The sequence below is a fragment of the Apus apus genome, chromosome 18, assembly GCF_020740795.1.
Source record: "Apus apus isolate bApuApu2 chromosome 18, bApuApu2.pri.cur, whole genome shotgun sequence".
NCBI lineage: Eukaryota > Metazoa > Chordata > Aves > Apodiformes > Apodidae > Apus > Apus apus.
Window position 1 is genome coordinate 7,809,449 of NC_067299.1, and position 19,080 is coordinate 7,828,528.

Genomic DNA, 19,080 nt, shown 5'->3' on the forward strand with positions numbered 1-19,080 from the left:
CCCCTTCTGCAAATCAGAGGTGATCACATACAAAAGCTTAGGTAAAAGGCTTTAGAGCAATGGGTTAAGCAGTATTACTGCTACTGAGTCTGCCCTTGGGGAAACCAACCCACAACAAGAAGCCACGAAGTGCTGGGGCTGGAAAGGCACTGGGCTGGCACCCACTTCCCCACAGGTGCAGCCAGGCCCAGGCCAAATCCCACCTTGAACACCCAACCCATTGCAAATAATAACTGTAACAATCTGAGACTTCTGAGAAACCACGATATTTAAGGCTCTTTTTGAGCATTCACTGAAGAAGAATGTCTCACTTCTCAAGTTGAAAAACAAACCCTTTCTCTGTCTTTTATTTGCTAATTAAATGCATTCATTGTATTCAGATCTCATTTTTGTGCACAATGTTTTGCCCATCTGTTTGATTAAAAAAGAACCCAACCACCCAGCTTCATTAAGCTAATTAGACGCATTCAGCCATTGGTTAATATTCTGAAGTACTTCCCAATTATTCTCCCCAGCTATTAAACCTCCTCTGGGGATTTTACTTTCTGTGCTACACTCTTTATTAGCCAGCACCCAAGTCAAACTGCATTTGCCCACTCTTTACCCACACACAAAAATCCCACTGACTCCTTCTGATGATTCATGATCCAAGGCACACAGGTAAATTCTTGCCTAGATCTGACTCTGTTCAGTTCACCCTGACCTTAGAACACAGCATCTTCTTTCCTCTGTACAACAGGGATTTAGCACTGTCTGCCCAGGGACTGCTGGAGGATAATGAAGTGTTAAAAAGAGCATCACAAATTCTGTGTTCTGAGGAGTTGTGTCCAGCTGAAGACAGTAGGATTATTTATCATTCAGGGATTTCTTTGTTCCATTTTTACTCCCCATAGGAACTTTTAAAGGCAAAAATGGCCTCAGAAAGGCTTGGGACCACAGTCCAAGATGCATCAAGCCTCAGGATAAAAACTAACACCAACTGAACTGGTGTAGCAATGGCATAGCCCTGGAGCATCCTGCAAGTTAGCCTTGCTGGCAGTCCTGTGAAGGCTTCTAAGGCATCTTCTTAGGCTTCAGCTTTCTCTACTAAGTTGTGGCCAGACAAGCTACCTGCATCCTGGACCTCCAACATGCCAGTCATATCAGGGTCTCTGCTACAGCATAGAGAGTAGAGAGCATCCAGCAGCTCTGAGGCTGTCTCCACATATCCCAGTATCGCTGCCCCAACAGTCCTCCCAAATGACCCAAACTTTGACCAGCACTGCTCACCCAGCCCCAGACCAGAGGGGGGTTTCTGCTTAGCCTCAGAAATGGTCACAGGACAAGGATTCTTCAGGACTGAGCAGCATAGGTAGGCAAAGGGAAAGAATGGCACTAGATGGATGGCAAGAGAGAGACTGAAGATGAGAGAAGCAGCACCAAGTCAGTCTGTCCTGGGAAGAGCAGAACTAATGGAGCCCCTCACCTTTCCCTCACTGTAACATCTTCCCTCTCCTCCCAGCCATCCATTTCCATGAAAACATGTAACAATACATCTTTGAAGCCTTAACTGCTGTGAGACACTTGAGTCCAGGAGGACAAAGGCTTCAGAAGCTGATGGGTGGCAGGGTGGGAGACAGGACTGACAGATACACAGCAGATGTATGGCCTGTCTTTTACACAGGGTCTTGTTTCAGAAGGAAAACAGGTTAAAAAAAGTGGAATACACTTTTTTTTTTTTTTTTTTTACAGCAAGCTCTGCTTTACATAGTTCTAGTCCCTCCTCCTGGACCCAACAAACACCAAGACCTCCCATCTTGAGAAAGGGCTGTAAGAGATAACAGTGAAACTGCACTCACATGCATTATGAACTCGTGACTGCTCTTCCTTCCTGAACCAGCACTAAGTTTGAGATGTAGGTCAAGAGCTTCTAGAAAACAAGGCAGCACAACATTTATAGGAAAAGCCATCTGGGGTTGGGCAACATATCCTTGCCCTGATTTCTGTCTCTAACAAGGGCCAGCAGTAGATGCTTGAAGAGGTGCTGGTGCAGAAATTAAGATCTTAAAAGCAGTAGTGATAATCAGGAAAAGTTGAGTGTGTCCTCCCAACAGCATCTTCCAGCTTCAATCAGTAACTCAGGGAGCCCTGGGAGAGCATCTCTGAATTTGTCTGCTACCATTTTAAAGCCATTTTTTGTTTCAGCCTCCACAGCACTGTAGGGAATTGATCTCTGCAACGTGACAAGCACTGCACAGAAAGCACTAATCGTGCCATACCTGCCTGCCACACAGGGAAGTTTGGACACCCCCAACACCCACCTCACTGGTATCAGAGACCACTCAGACACATTCATTCCCCCATGGCAGACCCTGACACAGGGTGAGCAGGCAGCCAACACAAGTGATTGGTACAATGTTCTAGACAAAGAAGGAAGGGCAGGGCAAGAAACTGCCCTTTTATGTTTGCTTCTGCAACCTCAGCTCAACCTCTATTACTTGGACTTAGAGAAAACAGCCAGCATTCATTCTCTTTGTATAAAAGGTGGTTGCACTTGCAAGAAATCACTTGGTGGTAATTTCACTGAAGAAGGAAGAAATTTAGAGGTTGATGCAGCTGTGATTTGACATGGGCTGACCTGGGGCCTGAGGAGAACCTTAATGACATTTCCTTCAGGCCGGCCTGTTCTCCTTGGTTCACATTGTAATTAACTTTCCCTTTTTGACATCCAGCAGAGCCCCTAGACCAGCACTTGAGAATTTGGCCAATTACAGCTTTTCAATAATGTGACAACAGCACCAATTAATAGAGAGCTGGCTGCCCCACCGTGCTTAATGCTATAGGGCATGCTTTGGCTCACAGAGTTGATAATCAAAGCAGGCATTAAAAAGAGAGCTTAAGAAATTATCCCCAAACAGACAGTGCATTTAAATGGGTGCTAAACTTTGTTGGAAGTCTAGTCCCAACTGGCACCTGCACAAACAAGCCTACTCTGTTCAGGGAGCAGCAGCAAGGAAAAGCCCACCAAGTTACATAGAGCTATCATTTCATAGTGTCATTTTTCAAAGGGTTCATCTATGACAAACTGACCAATCAGTAGATGAATCATACTCCCAAATTAAGAAAAAGAGACATTTTGTTCCTTCCTTAATGACTCCTTTCAATTCTCAGGTTTGGAGCCTTCCAAGTTGAAGGTTTCACCTGTGTCTCTGTAATCCCAAGGTATTTACCACATGCCATTTATAAAGGTCAAGGGGAAAGCCACCCAGTTACAGGCCTCCAGCAGGTCTTGAAGGCACCCAAATACTTTGCTCTGGCTGCACACAAAGCTCACAATTTTGCTCCATGAAACTTGGCTAGGCAGCACGATACAGAGAGCTCCGAGAAAGCTGCAGGCAGGGTGGGATGATGAGCTCTCCACTGCCTCTTCGGGGATCCACAGCTTTTGTGAAACTTTATTCCAGTTAGACAGAACAGCTAAGAGCTCTGCAGCCCTCCAGTGCAGGAGGGATGTAGGTTCAGGCCTTCCTGACAAGCTCAGCCCCCCTGAGCACGTGGCCTTCCCCTGGGGAGACAGTCAAAAAGAAAGGAAGAGCACCGAGGGCTGGATCTGAGGTCCTGGGAAACACAAAACAAGCTGCTCTTCCTCATCTCCCCTCCTCCATCACCGGCCGTACTTCTTGATCTTAGCCTTAAGGAGGAATTAAAATTGCCAAAGTCCAAGTCAGGCTGTTCTTAAAGTGTCACCAAGGAATAAGTGAGCTCTGCTGCACATGCCACTGGCCCCACAGGAATCGAGAGACAAACAGGTCTGGAAAACCAATGCCCACACTAGCCAAACTTGAGAGCAGTGCTGGCTTTCATCCAGGGGTTACTCCAGATGTGCTCTACCTCTTGCATCTAAGGCTTTGGCTGCTTCACATGCTGCTTTACTTGCTCATGTCCATGGCCAAGACAATGATCTTGTCCTTCTGCTGAGCAGCCCACAGTTCCCAATAAGAACAACAAAAAGGCTGCACATTTCCAAAGGGACAAATCCACTTTCCGAAATTCAAGTCTGAATTCACCTCGTGCCACTGAGTCCAATCACATTCCCAGCACACCAGGGAAACTGGTCAGTGCCCATGGGGGCAGGAAGCTCCATCCCACTCACACATTTGGAAGAAAGGCTGTCCCCCATCAAGTTGAACAGTGCAAACAAGGTGGTGGCTGGTCCCATCTCCCTGCCACCTGCAACACAGGTGATCTGTGCCAAAGCTGGTAACAGCAATAGCAGCCCCACAGCATTATATGAACTATGGATTTACATCCTCCAGTGAAGCCACCAACCCCTCCAAATTCACAAATCTCTTCAGTAGTTTCTTCTTGGAATAAGCCAATGCACCAGCCAACCCAGAGGACAGGTGGATGCTACTGCCTGAGAGAGACCTGCAGCAGTTCACAAATGCACTGCAGAAGGGACACCTGCCTTTCAGTGTGCTCCTCTCACTCACAAGCTTCCTTTTTGTTTCCCTCAAGATGATGTCTGCAGCTAAATGAACACATTACAGCAGAAATTTCATTCTTAATTTGCCCCTTGGGTGTTTTGCTGACCCTATGAGAACTATATTTAAATATGCAATTTCCTGGCTAGGCTCGTTTGCAGTCCCTTCCCCCTCACTGCCTGGACAAGTCCGGCCCAGAATCCAATTAGCTACTACCACCCTTTAAATCAAAGGAATTAAAAAAAACTTCAAACAAGAAAAATAAAATTACGGATTTTAATTACATCATTCTTATTATATGTCTAAATACTTTAAATTCCCACGCTGTCAGGGAGGTCGGCTTGAAAAGGTACAAAAGTGACAAGCTTCCAAGCAGGCAAAATTGTAGCCAGAACAGTCTCTTTCTGACAGGAAAGAGACTCTGCCCACTCTAATCAGAGCATGTTTGGTTTAACACACTGCAGAGCTGGATGCAGGACCTGCCTGGCAGCAGTTCCCCAGCATCTGAGAGAGGTGTGGGCAAGTCCAACAGCTTCCAGCTTCATAACTGCAGGAGCAGCTGCAGTCCAGCTGTTTTTAATGTGAAGAACCTCCTTTCACCAACATCACTCACCAATGCTTGGGAGGCGTATCACTGCAATTTTCAGAGGAGTCTAAAGTGAAGGGATCCAAAGCCCACAGACACTTTGGTGATCCTTCTACTAGGATCACAACCTGGGGCAGTTTCTGTATAGGGAATGGAACAGGGACAAAGAACAGCAAGTCTGTGCTTTACACTTGGACAGTGACAGCAATCTCCTGCAAACAAGTCCAGAGAGCACTCAGTTCTGCTTCTGAGTAAGCAACTCAGCAATTAGAGGTCTGGTGTGCTTCTGGGATTTTGCTGGTGTCACACTTACTCCTTGGTCAGTTTCAGCTTCTCCGTGGTGATAGCCACTGTGTTTCCAACAGTCCCAGCTTCACCTGCAACAAGGCAAAGAGAATGTGGATTTCCAAGGCCAAATAGCCCAGGTCTTCACCATGACAGAAAGGGTGCTTCACTCCTTTCCCTGTGATGTCTTTAAGGCTCCAGGTTTTGCAGGTCAGGTTGCTGTGACTGATCAGACTTAAGAGCCATCTTCAGAGTCCCTGTTGTGAAGGCTTCTCCACAGCCCCTCCAGCTCTGCAGCCTGTGTTCCAGCTCTTGGCTTTCTGCCAGTCACCTGTACCTGGTCCTGAAAAAACACTGGGGCTTCACCCAGGCCTCCTGCCCCTCAGGAGCCAGAACTGCCACCAAATCAGGGGACTGCAGAAATCCCACAGGTGACCCAAAAAACTCTTATGAGAGAGAGTGTTAAGACAGCTCAGCCTCCTGAGGAGTGGAACAGGAAGGGGCTTAGTACGAGTCACAGCCTTCTTGCCAAGAAAGTAAAACAAGACCTGCCAAGGCACAGAGTGATCCACAGATCAGGACAGTGGAACAGACAGCTTCAGAGAGGCTCAAATCAGTACACATGCCTGGTGGGACACGGATTATCTGCAGGAGGGAGCACTACCAAAATAAATGTACTGAAACACAATGAAAAAATACCTTTCTTCATTCACTCCCCAATCTCACACCCTTCCTTTAGCAAGGAACATGACCAGAGTTGTCAGACACTTTTGGAGAAAGCCGTCAGCTAGGAAGAGCAAATTCCCCTGGAAATGAACAATTCTGAGCCATTTTATTCTTCTCTTGCATGCAGCTACACTGACAACTTGCAAAGACACTCTGCAGAGCTCCCTAACACGCTAGAAACCAGTTTGATGGTGAAGTGTCAGCACATTTCTAGGGCATAGGAAGAAAGAGGGAAAGAGGGAAGCTGATTGTCTTAGACAAAGACTGGAATGGATTTCACAGCAGGAGGATGTTTGAGGCCAAGGAAATATTCGTTCATACCTAAAGAACATGGAATATTCCAATACTCTGCAAGGTTTCCTTTCCTCTACAAGATCTTAGTGGAATGAGACTCTCAGCACTTCGCAGTAACCACAACACACCCTCAGAGAATCCAGGTGTTTTTATCCAGCTCACAGCAAAACCTCAAAAATACCTTGGCATTGCAGCCATGCCATTAGCAGGAGGAGAGGCACTCGCTGTGAGCAGCAGGCAAGGGTGAGCAGCCTCAAACCTGGAAGCAACAATGGCCAGGGACCTCTCTGGGGGTGCAGGGAGGGGGAAGCTGGGCAGGCACTGAACCTCAGAGCATCCTCAGAGCATCTGCAGCTCCTTCACTCAGAACTGGAGGCTTATTTTCCATTTCTGTGGCATTTCAGACTCTGTTATTGCCTGTGCCTGAAGCTGAAATGAGAAAACACTGGTCCCTGCTGTGGAGTTTATGCTCTTAACACAAGAAACCACAAGGCAACAGAGGTGTTTGCAAGAGCATGGAGAAGTACTGCTTTTGCTCATTCATTCACTTGGGAAGACATGCCACAACAAAACTGATTCCTACAGGTGGGGATAATCTCATATTGTCCTTTTGCATCTATGATAATCATGCTGCATGGCAGACAGATACAGTGGCATTCAGGTGAAGCATTGCTACTTTTTGGCTCCTTGGAAACAGCAAACTCTGAAAATTAAGAAAAAATGCCGGTTCCATTCTGCAGTCTGACTTAAATCAATCTATCCAGCATTAAGGAATGGACTCCCAGAAATTGCTATGAATAAACCATGCCTTTTTACTACTCCTTCAAGGGAAATTACGAGCGCTGCTCACATCAATACTGTATGAGAAAGGAAAAAGCAGAATCCCATTAGAGTATGGCAACATGCTGGAAGAGAGGCCTGATCTCTAACATGAAAGTGCACAATAGTAACGGGGCCAGCTGAGAGAACAGAGGTTCACGACCACTGTTACAGTAGGCAAAACCCACAGCACACCCTTGGACTGGGCTGACCTGACAGCACTCCAGAGGAAGCTACAAGCCCTCTCAAGTTGGCATGAAAGTCTTCCTTTTGCCTCTTTCTGCATATGTTCGCTCTTGCCCAGCCTTTCCTCAGGCAGTGCTGTGCAGATTAGGTAAGCTGGACCAGAGGACCTCGATCTAAACCATTCCAACAAATCACCCCCTCCCCACACACACAGTATTACCCCATACCCCAGCCCTGAGGCAGAGCGACACATTTCTGTTCCCTCTGCACTCAGCAAGGGCTGCCCTGACAAGCTGCACTCAGATGTATTCCACTTCTTCAGCCCCATCTGTCAGCTTGGGGATGAGATACTGACACTGCAAGGCTAAAAACCTCCTCTCAGGTCTATTTTACACTCCACATCACAGAGCTGGGAGCCTCAGATATACAGACTTTTGTCAGTCAAGGTACCTGACAGCTGTAGAAGGGTCAAGGTGAACTTCAGCATCAAAGCACATCATCAGTAAGAGGTCACTGGATGAATCTTCTATTTTCATACTGCCACTTGAGGCAGGCATACCATAAGAACAAGAGGACCCAAACACCCAAACCCTTGGTTCCAGCACGAATAACATGACAGAACAGCACTACCAGACAGCAGCACCAGAAACAGGTCTTAGGAAACACCAAAATTAAGACTCAACTGGTTTAAGTGGGTAGCTTACGCATGTGTATTGTAACGTTTGTCACGGGATCACTGCACCAGGTTCTGCTGCCTTTCAAGTACCTTTATTTCTTTGGCATGAGGCTACCACTTTCTATATCACCAGTATCCAAACCCAGTTTTCTCTCCTTCCATCATAGTTTTTCCACACTGATCTGTAACCATTCATAAAAGATAATGAGAGAAGCTCTGAAGAAGCTGAATATGCTTTTCCAAGGCAGCACTCAACTCTCTTCAGGGGCAAATCCATCTCCTCTTCCATGTTACCATCAATCACTTTCCACATGCTGCAGCAAGGAAGCCTCCTTCCCCAATGGAGCTCTGATCCAAACTCACATCACATCCATCCCAGACTCCTAATAAGGAGGCAGCTCACACATCTTCCACCTTCCTCACAAACAGGTAAGGCCCCATGTGCTGGGGTTGTATGAGGGGAAGGGAAGAACTGGTAGCAGACACCTACAGCTACAGATCTTCTAGCAGGAGTCCCCTTGAGCAGCCCAGTTTCTCTCTGAGCACCTGCATCAGAGGAGCAGACTAAGACCACCACCTGCATTTAGCACACGAGGAGGTCCAGAGGGAGGAGAAAGGCTCCAGTGATGCCTGCATGTTGCCAGTGCCATGGTGAGGAAGCACAAAGGCAGGAGCTAGTTGAGAGTAGCTTGGCAGAGCTGGATGCAGCAGCAGAACAGCATGGGAGCTGGTAACGGGAGCCAGGCTCAGGTGGGAACACATGCACATGGTGCTCTGCAAAGCTCTGCTAGCACATTTGTTTTCCTGCTGCTGCCCAATTCCTTCAGCTTTATCTACTGTAGATGTGACACCCTGCAACTGTGGGCTTCATGAGGCTGTGCCCATTCTACTTGTCTGCAAAAATTCCTGTCCGCACCAGCTCTTCTGTGGTTTTAGGACAGAATAGAAATCTGAACTACTGCCTAGAGTGGGCAGGGGGTGGGAGAGACAGACACTCATGGGAGGGTCTTTATCATGACGACAAGTGATCAACAGCAAACGAGTGTAAGTTCATAAGCACAGAGTGCAAATGCAGGTAAAACCAAGACCGACTACAGGGTGACTGGTCCAAGCTTTGCTGCACTCACAAGACTGCAAGATGAACTTGTGAATAAACTCTGCAACACAGGGACAGCTCAGAAACACTAACCACGAGAAAGAGGACAGCAAGTATCTGACTACAGAGCACTGCTCCAGTACAGTACCCAACTGTCAAATGATCTCGCACCCCTTAGTACGACTAATTCACACCTTCACCACAGTCACCAGCAGCTGCAAACACTAACACATCCTCAGAAAGTGTTATTCAGCCTGGACTTCCACAGCACTTCTTCATTCCTCCCTTTCCCACCCCAGCTGAGCCCCTCATGCCTGCTTCCAGTTTAACATCATGCTAAGCACTCAATGTTTGGGTCTATCTGTGGAGTTTCAGATTACCAAGGAAATGTGCAGCCAGAGGAAACCATACGAGTCCTCTTTGTGTTAATTTAACATCCTGCACAGCAGATTGTCCTTCTCCGGTTGACAGACTTGTGGGTCTGTAGGAATTGCTTCTACTTCACTTGCTTAGAGTACAACAGCCATAGCAGAAACCCATATAAAGTGAGAACACTAGAGGCAGGATTTTTTTTCTTCTAAAATTGAAAAAAAAAATGTTATCTGCACAGCTGTGCAAAGTCAGGAGTCTGGCCCTGCACAGTTTTCCCCAAGGGAATAAGGACCTAACGGCCATCCAAAATATGTCATTAATGCTTTGTCCTCACAAGGTCACACAATTATGGAGCCACTTGGCTGGGAAAAACAATCAGCACACCCCAGAAATATTCATGGAATATTGCACAGGAAATGCTGATTTCAGGGAGCCTCTCTCCCCCCTCCACCTTGGCACACAGCTCTGTGCTCCTGACGGCTTGCTACAGCCATCTCTGCCCCATCTCTGCTCTGCTGCCAGCTGAAAAGGGACACAGTCCTCCTAACTTATACTGGTGGAAATTACTGGAGAGAGGGATTGCAGAAGGTAGGAAAAAAAAAAAAAAAGAAGTGAGGCAATGTTCAGGGAAGCAGTGGTCACTCAGCACTGGTATCAGCAGAAAGGCAGGCTGGGCTTCCACTGCCTCACTGCTTGTCCAAGACACACGTGGGTGTTCTGCAGAGAACACAGCATGGGGAGAGGAAAAAGGGAAGGATGCCTGTATCCCAGAAAGACACATATTCAAGTGCTGCTCCAGCAGACAGTGGCACATGACAGCCTCACTGTTTACACTCACACCAGAATAATTAGAGCAGTCACTGTTAACTAGCTAACAACTTCACTCTAATCTTTGAACAATACTGCAGAATTAATGACAACATTTCAGAGCATTCCCTGAACACAGCCACTGATCTGCAGAAACACTGAAACCACCTAGAGACCAACAGGCTAAATTAATCCCACATGGCTTCTGCCAAAAAGAACAACTGTCTCAGAGGTACTTGCCCCAAAATAATACCTGCCCAGGGCTGCAACACAGCAGAAAGAAGTCCCCAACAAACCATACCTTTGTCCACAAGGCATGACTCAGCTCATGTGCTGGGAGTCATCTAGAAGGCTCACTTCCTAAACCAGCAGGTTTCTGGGATGAGAAGCTCCCACCTGCCATGGAACAGCCTTTCCCTTCAGCTGCAAGCCTCAGCCCACTGAGAAGCTGCATCCTCAAAAGGTTTTGACCTTTCAGGAGAACTTCCTCTTCCAGGGACACCAGCAAATAAAGCAATAAAAAAAAATAAAAAATCATCCAATGTCATGTACTTATGACAAATATTTATGCTTCTCTGTTTCTCTCCATATCACTTATTCCAAAAATAAAACTGAAGACTGCAATGGAACAGGAAAATGTTTCTAAAGACTTAACCCAATAGGAAAAAAGATCAGCAAATCAACACTGCAAATTCCTAAGTGAGCTACAACTGCAAGTTATGCAGTGCTTGACTGCACCGCCTCACTAACGATGAAGTCTATAAAATGACTGTATTTGTATAGGGTACAAGTGAAAATAGACTGCAACACAGTAGCTGGAAACCGGGAAAATAGGAAAGGCTGAGTCAGATTTCCAGATGGATTTTTTTGATAGCCCTGATGTTTGATTCATAGCAACCCCTGCAGTAAAGCACAGGCCTTCCCTAGGAACACACGGGAGACCTCCCTGCTTCACCACATCTCTGGTTTCATCCCTCTCCCCTGTGCCTGTCACCAGGTGCCACTTCTCAGCTGTTCCAAGGGCTCTCACCTATAGGACAGGCAGCTCTGGGCCTGAGGCACACTACATGTGCTGGTGCAGGGCTGCCTCTGCTGCCCAGGGCCTCAGCAGCTCCATTACTTCACAGTTCTGCAACATACTCCAAAAGGAATCTGCAACATTCTGGTCTGGTGGAGATGTCCCTAACTGAGCACGTTTTCCTGTGAAGAAGGACACAATTCTTAAAGACACCACCTGTGGCTAACTGCACAAGCCTGAGAAATTCTGAGGAGCTGGAAACATGCATGTATACTTACACCTCACCCACCACCATGATCAGCAGCCACCCTCCTACACATCCATGAAGTCACTGCAGTTTCTTCCCACCATGATCTTCCAGATAAGTATCCTACCCCAATTTAACAACTATTGGGATTTCTTCTCTTTAGAAGATTGACATTTTTCTCCAACCCCACTAAGCTTAACGACTGTCTTAAACAAAACAACAGGCTTGACTATATGACATTATTTAATATTCATTTATCTGTTGTTTCCAATGCTTTGATGCTTTATCTATCACAAACATCACTAACTAACCTTCAGGTCTGCCACAATGACTGCTTTATGTCAACAATTGCTTCTGTACACTTCAATCCTTCCCACTGCTTCTACAGCCAGCTACCCACATTCATTTCTTCAACCACATATTTTTCTGATGACTGGGTCACCCGCCTGCCTGTTGGATGCTTGCTTCTCTAAGCAGTGACACCCAGTGCCAAAAAAATAAAGGACTGGAGATCAAAGGAAAAGAAAACATGAAGACATAAGAGGAAGAATTTTGATAAGGATTACTATGTAGCTAGTTTTTCCCAGATGGGTCTGCTTTCCTCCCTTTAAGGCACAAGCCAATAACATTTTATCTCATACCAACTTTACACTTAGCTTTTACACTGACACCTCAGGCCTTGCTTTTGCCCAAAAGCCAGAGGGATCACTGACCCTCAGCAAAGGGACAGGCTCAGCTTCCCATCCTCTTCTACTGCCAAACTTCAGCAGCCATGGCAGGGCTGAGTAGCAGCAAGCATCTGCCAGAGGCTGTGCAGGAAGAAATCTCCCCCCACCCCAAGTTCAAGAGGGGTAAAACCCAGGCAGAAGCCTTGTTTGCCCACCCTCCTCCACGCTCAGATTCAGCAGAGCTCCTGCTGCAGCCGGATGCTGCCCAAAGCTGGGCTCTGCTGCTGACCTCTCACAAACCACCTTCCCCCCACCTTGTGCTTACTTGCATTGTGGGCTCAGCATCCACACAGGGCCCTGAAACCAAGTGAAACCTCCCCCAGAAGCTGAGCTTGCCTCCCCCTACACCCAGTGTTTGTCAGTGCCCTAAGCTGCTGGCATCCAGCCACCTGCACCTAAGAGCAATAATGGGTGTGCTCTCTCCAGGCATCTTCCCGGGGCAGAGTAATTGCACATGTGGATTTCAGATGTTATCAACAAAATTGCCTTCCACAACTCCAGCACTGACACCACCCTCACACTGAGCTCCCCACCAACACCCATCCCATCCCTTCCCCTCCACTACCTTTGCATGCCCAAATTTGCATCAAATGTATCCTCTCCGCCCCTCAGCCAGGCAGATAGATCCTCTAGATGCCCATCCAGGAGCCTCAGCCTTTTCCTGCAGCCTCTTAGAAAAGAACTTTCTCCCTTTGCAGCTCCTGGGTAGCAATGACCCTATAAAGGCTCATCTAAGGTCAGCACTGAAATTTCACAGCCGACCTGGCTTTTAGAAAGGACTGTTCTTTCCACAGTGCAAGAGAGGCTGGCACAAATGACTAGGTTAATACACTCTTCAGTACCTTCAAGGAACAAACACACCAGGAAGAAGAGATGCTGTACTCTGGCAAGCAGACCCTTGGCTGAAGTACAGAGTGACATGCTCAGCATAGTGCCACCTCTTCAAACCCAGCCAAGATCTAAACCACACAAGCTCTTGTGGGGAACACTAACTAAACAGTGCTTCTTCCTCTGGCAAACAGAACACTGCTGCACTGTCCTTCCAGATACCTCCTCTGCTGCAGGCTGATGAGATTCCCCTCAAGAGCCCATAAGGGAAGAGAAATCCTACATCTCCTTACCAGCAAAAGAAAAATAGGCCTTATGAGTCTGTTTAGTGCAAAGAAAATTAATTTTATCAGGCAAATACATTCAGAGCTTAATAAACATCCCAGAGCCACAGCACAGGCTCTGAAAGCCACGGCAGAAGCAAAGCACCAGCAGGCTGTGCAAAGCAATGGGGGGCAACCTGACCCCTCTGTGGGGCAATGCTGGGACAGCTGAGGTCCCCTTGCAGCTCAGCTCCAGAAAAGGCTGGATGAGGAGCTCTACTCAGCCTCTCTGAACCAGGAGCTGTCCCAGGAACGTTTGCCCTCACACATAGCCCACTCCAAGCATGCTAGCTCCAATCCACAGGGCATATCCTACAAGCAAGGAGAAGGAATAGCTGGAGACAGTTATAGACTGAAAGCACTTCATGCCAGCAAACAAACTATAAGGACTCAGTGGCCCAGCACCTACGGTGACTTCAAGCCCAGCCTTCATACCGTATCAATCAATACCACGCCTGAACTCCTCGCTGGAATGACAAGAAGCCGGTGCTTATGCTCCTGGTTGCTAAGATCTGCCCTTCTCCAGGCAAAAGCCAAGGAAAGCAAGCTCAGGAAAGCAATTCATTGCTACGCCAGGAGGCTAATCCTGTTCTCACCCCAGCCCGAGCACGGGGTGCAGCACAGCCAGCTGCACCACGCACGGGGACATGTCGGAGCACGGCCCCGGCACGCTGGCTTTGGTCCTTCTCTTCAAGCCACAGAGATAACGGCCGTCCCCTTGCCTTATCCAGTTTCAGAAGCAACACTTCAAAGCCACCTCATGTCAAACGCCAGGACAAATTGAAGCTGCCAGCGATGCTTGGCAGGGAGGAAATTAACACTCGAAGGGCAGCGGCACTGCAGGCTGGACTTGGAATCACGGGCTGTTGTAAACAGAAAAGCAACAGCTTCCTATTAAACGAAACCTTTCCCATGAAGTTACAACAGAACGGTACTTGTAGCTTCATCAGAGCAGCTGAAGAAAGTGACATCCCGGCAGGACCAGCAGTTTTCCCTGCTCACAGCACGCAGGCCTGCGAGAGCCGCGGTTTATTTCCCCTCAGGTAAGCAGGGAGAAGACAAGCCCCTCTTCCCACCAGCCCGGCTGCAAGGTGTGTGTGCTCTGAGCCACTGCCAGGGCAGGTCAGAATAAAGCCCTGAGCCGCGAGAGAACCCAAACTCCGAGGAGCTCAGCCTGACCCACAAGGGCGGCCAGGAGGACGAGGAAGCAGTGACAGACCTGCGGGGAGCCCAGCGCCCTCACCTGCTGCTCCCTCTCCCTCCCTCTCTCAAAACAGGTGACTGGCGTGACAGGTAAACTGCTCAAAAGCCCAGTTTTTAGAGGGATTGATTCCCTTCCCCCCCACCACCCCCCTTTTCTCCTTCTCAATGTATTTTTGGGCTTAGTAAAAGCAACAGCTCCGGAGCCCAGCACAGCCCGGCAGCTGAGGGGACGAGGCAGCTGCCCGAGCACACCCACCTGGGCAAACCCACCCACCCGCCCCTGGGCCCGCTGCTCACCTCCCGGCAGCACCGGATCCCACCGCGTCCCGCCCGCGGCTCCCCCCCATCCACAGCGGCTGGGAAGGCTGCCCGCCGGGGACACCAGCGTGTCCTCCTGACACCGCAGCCCTGGGGAAAGGGGGCTGAAACCGGGGAGAGGGGTTCGGGGCGCGGGTCCCTCAGGGCGCGGAGCAGCCGGGAGGAGCGGAGCCCGCCCTGCGCGCGCGCCACCCCCCGCCCCCCCCCCCCCCGCTCACCTGCGCGCGCCCCAACGCGCCGCGGCTTGAGAGGAGGGGCTGGGGGAGGGGGGGGAGGGAGGAGATTGGAGGGGGGGGACCAAAACAGACCTCCCATTGGTCGGCAGGGGCTGGGAGCCCCGCCCACTCGGTTATAAATACCCCGCCCCGCGCGCTGCCTTTGGCTGGCGGCGGGGCCCGGGGGAGGGGGACGGGTGGTCCAGTCCCATCCCCATCCCCATCCCCATCCCCATCCCCATCCCCATCCAGCCCCAGCCCCATCCAGCCCCATCCCCATCCAGCCCCGCCAGGGATGGGGCAGCCACAGCCTCCCCGGGCAGCCTGTCCCACCGTCCCACCACCCTCACACTCCAGAATTTCCTCCTGGTGTCCAACCTCAATCTGCCTCTCCCAGTTTTCATCCATCCCCCCTCATTCCATCCTTCCCTGCCCTTGTCCCAAGCCCCTCCCCAGCTTTCCTGGAGCCCCTTCAGGCACTGGAAGGTGCTCTAAGGTCTCCCTGGAGCCTTCTCTTCTCCAGGCTGGACACCCCAACTCTCTCAGCCTGTCTCATTTCTATGCAGAAAGCCTTTCTGACAGAAATAAGGAGGCAAGATAATGCCAGGATTTGATTTCAACACCAAAGCCTGCACAGGAGTTGTCCAGAATTTCACAGTACCCAGCACTTCTGGGACAACTTTGGGACAGAAGGAAATGGAAGCATCCTTTAGAGCTGGGAGGAAATAAGTGTTCCTCTCAGCCCTTTCCCTGTGTGTCAGCCAGAGGGTTTATCCAACTGAAAACATGCTCCCACATAAAAAGAGAAAGGGAATTAGTGTAACCAGAAAGGCAGGTGGTGTTGTTTTTTTTTAGGGAAACATCTAAGAATGTCTTCAGTGGAGGACTGGGTTAAACAAAAAAAAAAATAAAAGGGAGTTTGCTGTGCCAGAGGAAGAATAAGTGGACTTAGAGATAGCTCCTTCTCTCTGCAGTCTCTCCTCTCTCTTTCTTTGGTGTTATTCATTTTTAATTTGCATTGTTATAGTGTCTGGAAGCACCAGGTGGAAATCAGGGCCTCATTGTGCACCAACATAATGATTGAATGTTGCCAGCTCCGCAGAGGTTGAAACATATTTCCTCATCTCTGCAGCATCACTAACCAGCATAATTATTGCCAAATAAGTTATTCTGCAATTGCTCTTTCTGGAATTATCTGTGGCACTTGATTTATTTCTGGGTAACCACACCTGAGGGGATGAAAAGATATATTTGTACAAGGTCCAACCTAGTAACACTCACAGGTAGTAGGAACTGGTCGGAGGCAGACTCAGTTCACTATATTTCCACAGAGGTTCAGACATTATTTACTGGTATTTTGGGTTCTCTTTCTGTAAAATGAGAATAGTGACACTGCACTCATGGCTTGGTCTTCTCATCTAACACCCATGATGGGTGCAAGAGCCCTCAGTGAGACCCTTAGAGCACTAATTTACAACACCACACACAAGGGCTTGTTGGTGCTGCTTGTAGTGACTAGGGACAAGCTGGAGTATATGTATTTTCTTGTGTGGTTTCTGGCTGAAAGGACAGGAGGCAGTGTTGGATTTTCTGAAGGTTCCTTTTCTATTAGTATTTTTCTGTTAGCTTAATCATAGAATTCCAGGCTGGGAGGGACCTCAAGGATCATCTTGTCCGACCTTTCTAGGTATTAAATGAGATGGCCTAGCACCCTGCAAAGCTGTCTTAAAACTGTCCAGTGTAGGGGAATCCACCACTTCCCTTGAGAGATTATTCCAATGTCTGACTATTCTCATGGGGACAAACTTTCTTCTGGAGTCCTACTGGAATCTCCCCAGGAGTAACCTGTGCCCATTAGCCCTTGTTTTTTCCATGCGACTCCTTGTAAAAAGGAAGTTTCCATTTTACATTTAATCATAGAAAAACCAAACCACAGCTAAACAAGTTATTTATTAAAACAACCACCCAGCCCTCGAGTGCCACAGCATAAATAGGAAGCAACTCAGCCAGCTGTCACTGAAAGGGTCTTCACACAATGAACTAGTCCCTTTGGGCTTCTCTTGACCTTCTCAGAGGTCAGAGAGCAGCAGGACACACTGGTCACATTTTTACAGCCTCAAATACAGTCACTCTGGATAAAGGAAGGACCAAAACAGTTGCCAGGGGCTTTCCCAGACTTTTTATATGGCAGAAATCAGGCACTTACTGTCCTCCAGACAACTGTTGCTCTGCACAGCAACCACCTGGGTGCTGAGGCTTCTGGAGACCCTGGCTTAGAGAAGGAGCTTGTTTTGGTGAAAGAATTCAAATTACAATAGCTGATTCTGCTGGTTGCAGAAAGGGCTGGTGGAGGAAAAGCAATTAGGATTCCCTAAGATTGTGCATTTAAAAAAAAAAAACAACCCAAACAAAACAAGCAAGGAGACAAAAATAAACCCTCCTAGGATTTCTAAAGTAGTCTTGGGAATTTTAAGGAGCCCAGCTCGGAGTTTTTAAATAGTAACCACAGGGGATCACTTACAAGTAGCAATGTTCCTAATTTCCTCTTCTGTCTTTTAATACTTCTTAGGAAAAATAGAGTCTTGCATTACAAGCAGCTTGAAAGGCCAAGCAGGTAGAAACAAGTCCCTGTTCTACCTGTGGTTGGAGACTGTCCTGGGTGCGAAGGGTTCCCCGAGCACCCTCGCTTCACAGGGGTGAAGCTTTACCCTGAATTTTCCCCTGATCCGTGTGAAATGGTCTTCCAGTCCCCTCTGCTGGTTGCAGCTTGCTGGAGAGCTGCACCTCTGCTGTGCTCGGCCCTGCCAGAGAGGGGACACTGCACAGGGGTGTCACCAGCCCCATGCTCAGCACCTGCCAAGGTGGCACGAACTCCTCCAGGGAGCCCAGCTTTTCCTTTTCCCCTCCCCTCTGCATTTCCAATTCAAGCACCTGGCACCTCTTTTACACATCCAGAGGAAGGGTAAAAAAGTTAGCCAAAGGCATCCTGAGAGCAAATCATCTCCCCACAGGGAATTTGTGGCCTTTTATACTTACAGGGAACTTAGAAGAACAACAGGGACAAACTTTTCAGCAGGGCCTGTGGTGCTCAGACAAGGGGTGGTGGTTTTAAACTGAAAGAAGTGAGATTTAGGTTAGATTTCAGGAAGACATTTTTTAAAATGAGGGTGGTGAGGCACTGGCACAGGTTGCCCAGGAAGGTGGTAGAAACCCCATCCCTGGAAACATTCTAGATTAGGTTGGCCAGGGCTCTGAGCAACCTGGTCTAGTTAAAGACGTCCCTGCTTACTGTAGGGGGGTTGGACTAGATAACCCTGAAAGGTCCCTTCCAACCCAAACCATTCTGTGATACTATGAAATGTGTGTTGAGCTTATGACAAAATATCACCTGCAACTGTTTGTGGCCTTTGCTTGTGTGTCTCTCCAAGCCCAGCACAGCATGTCCATCCTGAGGGCTGCTGGCCCATGCTCCTCACCCCAGGCCAAGCAATCCCTACAGCTTCTTTGCTGACTTTCCCACAGCAGCTGTGATCCAGTTGTGAAGTGACCAAGGCAAAATTTCCTCTGGGGGTTGCAAAACCACGGAGAGACCTTGTGCAGAAAGGCTGTGCTGGTGCCTCCTGGAGAACTGAACAGAGCCAGCAGCACGGAGAGAGGTGGGACTGGGGTAGCTCAGGATGCCCAACTGGTGAAAATCTTCTAGCAGAGAGGGGAAGTTTTGATCCTGGGTGCAAAGAGCTGGTCTGTCAGGCCACTGCCAAGAAGGTCAGCTCTGCCCCGGGTGGGCAGCAGGAGGCAGAGCTGGCACAGCTCCCCATGGCAGCGTGCCAGCCCTGCTGAGGAGGAAACCCAAGTGACAACCCTGATAACAGGACCCTGTGGCCAGGGGC

The 19,080-nt window shown here is 48.7% G+C and overlaps 2 protein-coding genes across 9 annotated transcripts in view; both read right to left on the minus strand.

Annotated features, from left to right (window-relative positions):
• The window catches only part of CAMKK1 (calcium/calmodulin dependent protein kinase kinase 1), a 100,898-nt gene extending 85,669 nt beyond the window's left edge, over positions 1–15,229 (minus strand). For 2 of the 8 annotated variants that reach the window (XM_051635769.1, XM_051635758.1), the window contains exon 1: positions 14,955–15,096. The gene's annotated coding sequence lies outside the window, so the exon portion shown is untranslated. The other 6 variants (XM_051635764.1, XM_051635759.1, XM_051635766.1 and 3 more) reach the window with 6 other exon arrangements.
• Positions 1–19,080, minus strand: part of ATP2A3 (ATPase sarcoplasmic/endoplasmic reticulum Ca2+ transporting 3) — a 119,950-nt gene that overhangs the window by 22,160 nt on the left and 78,710 nt on the right. The gene's annotated exons all lie outside the window — the stretch shown is intronic.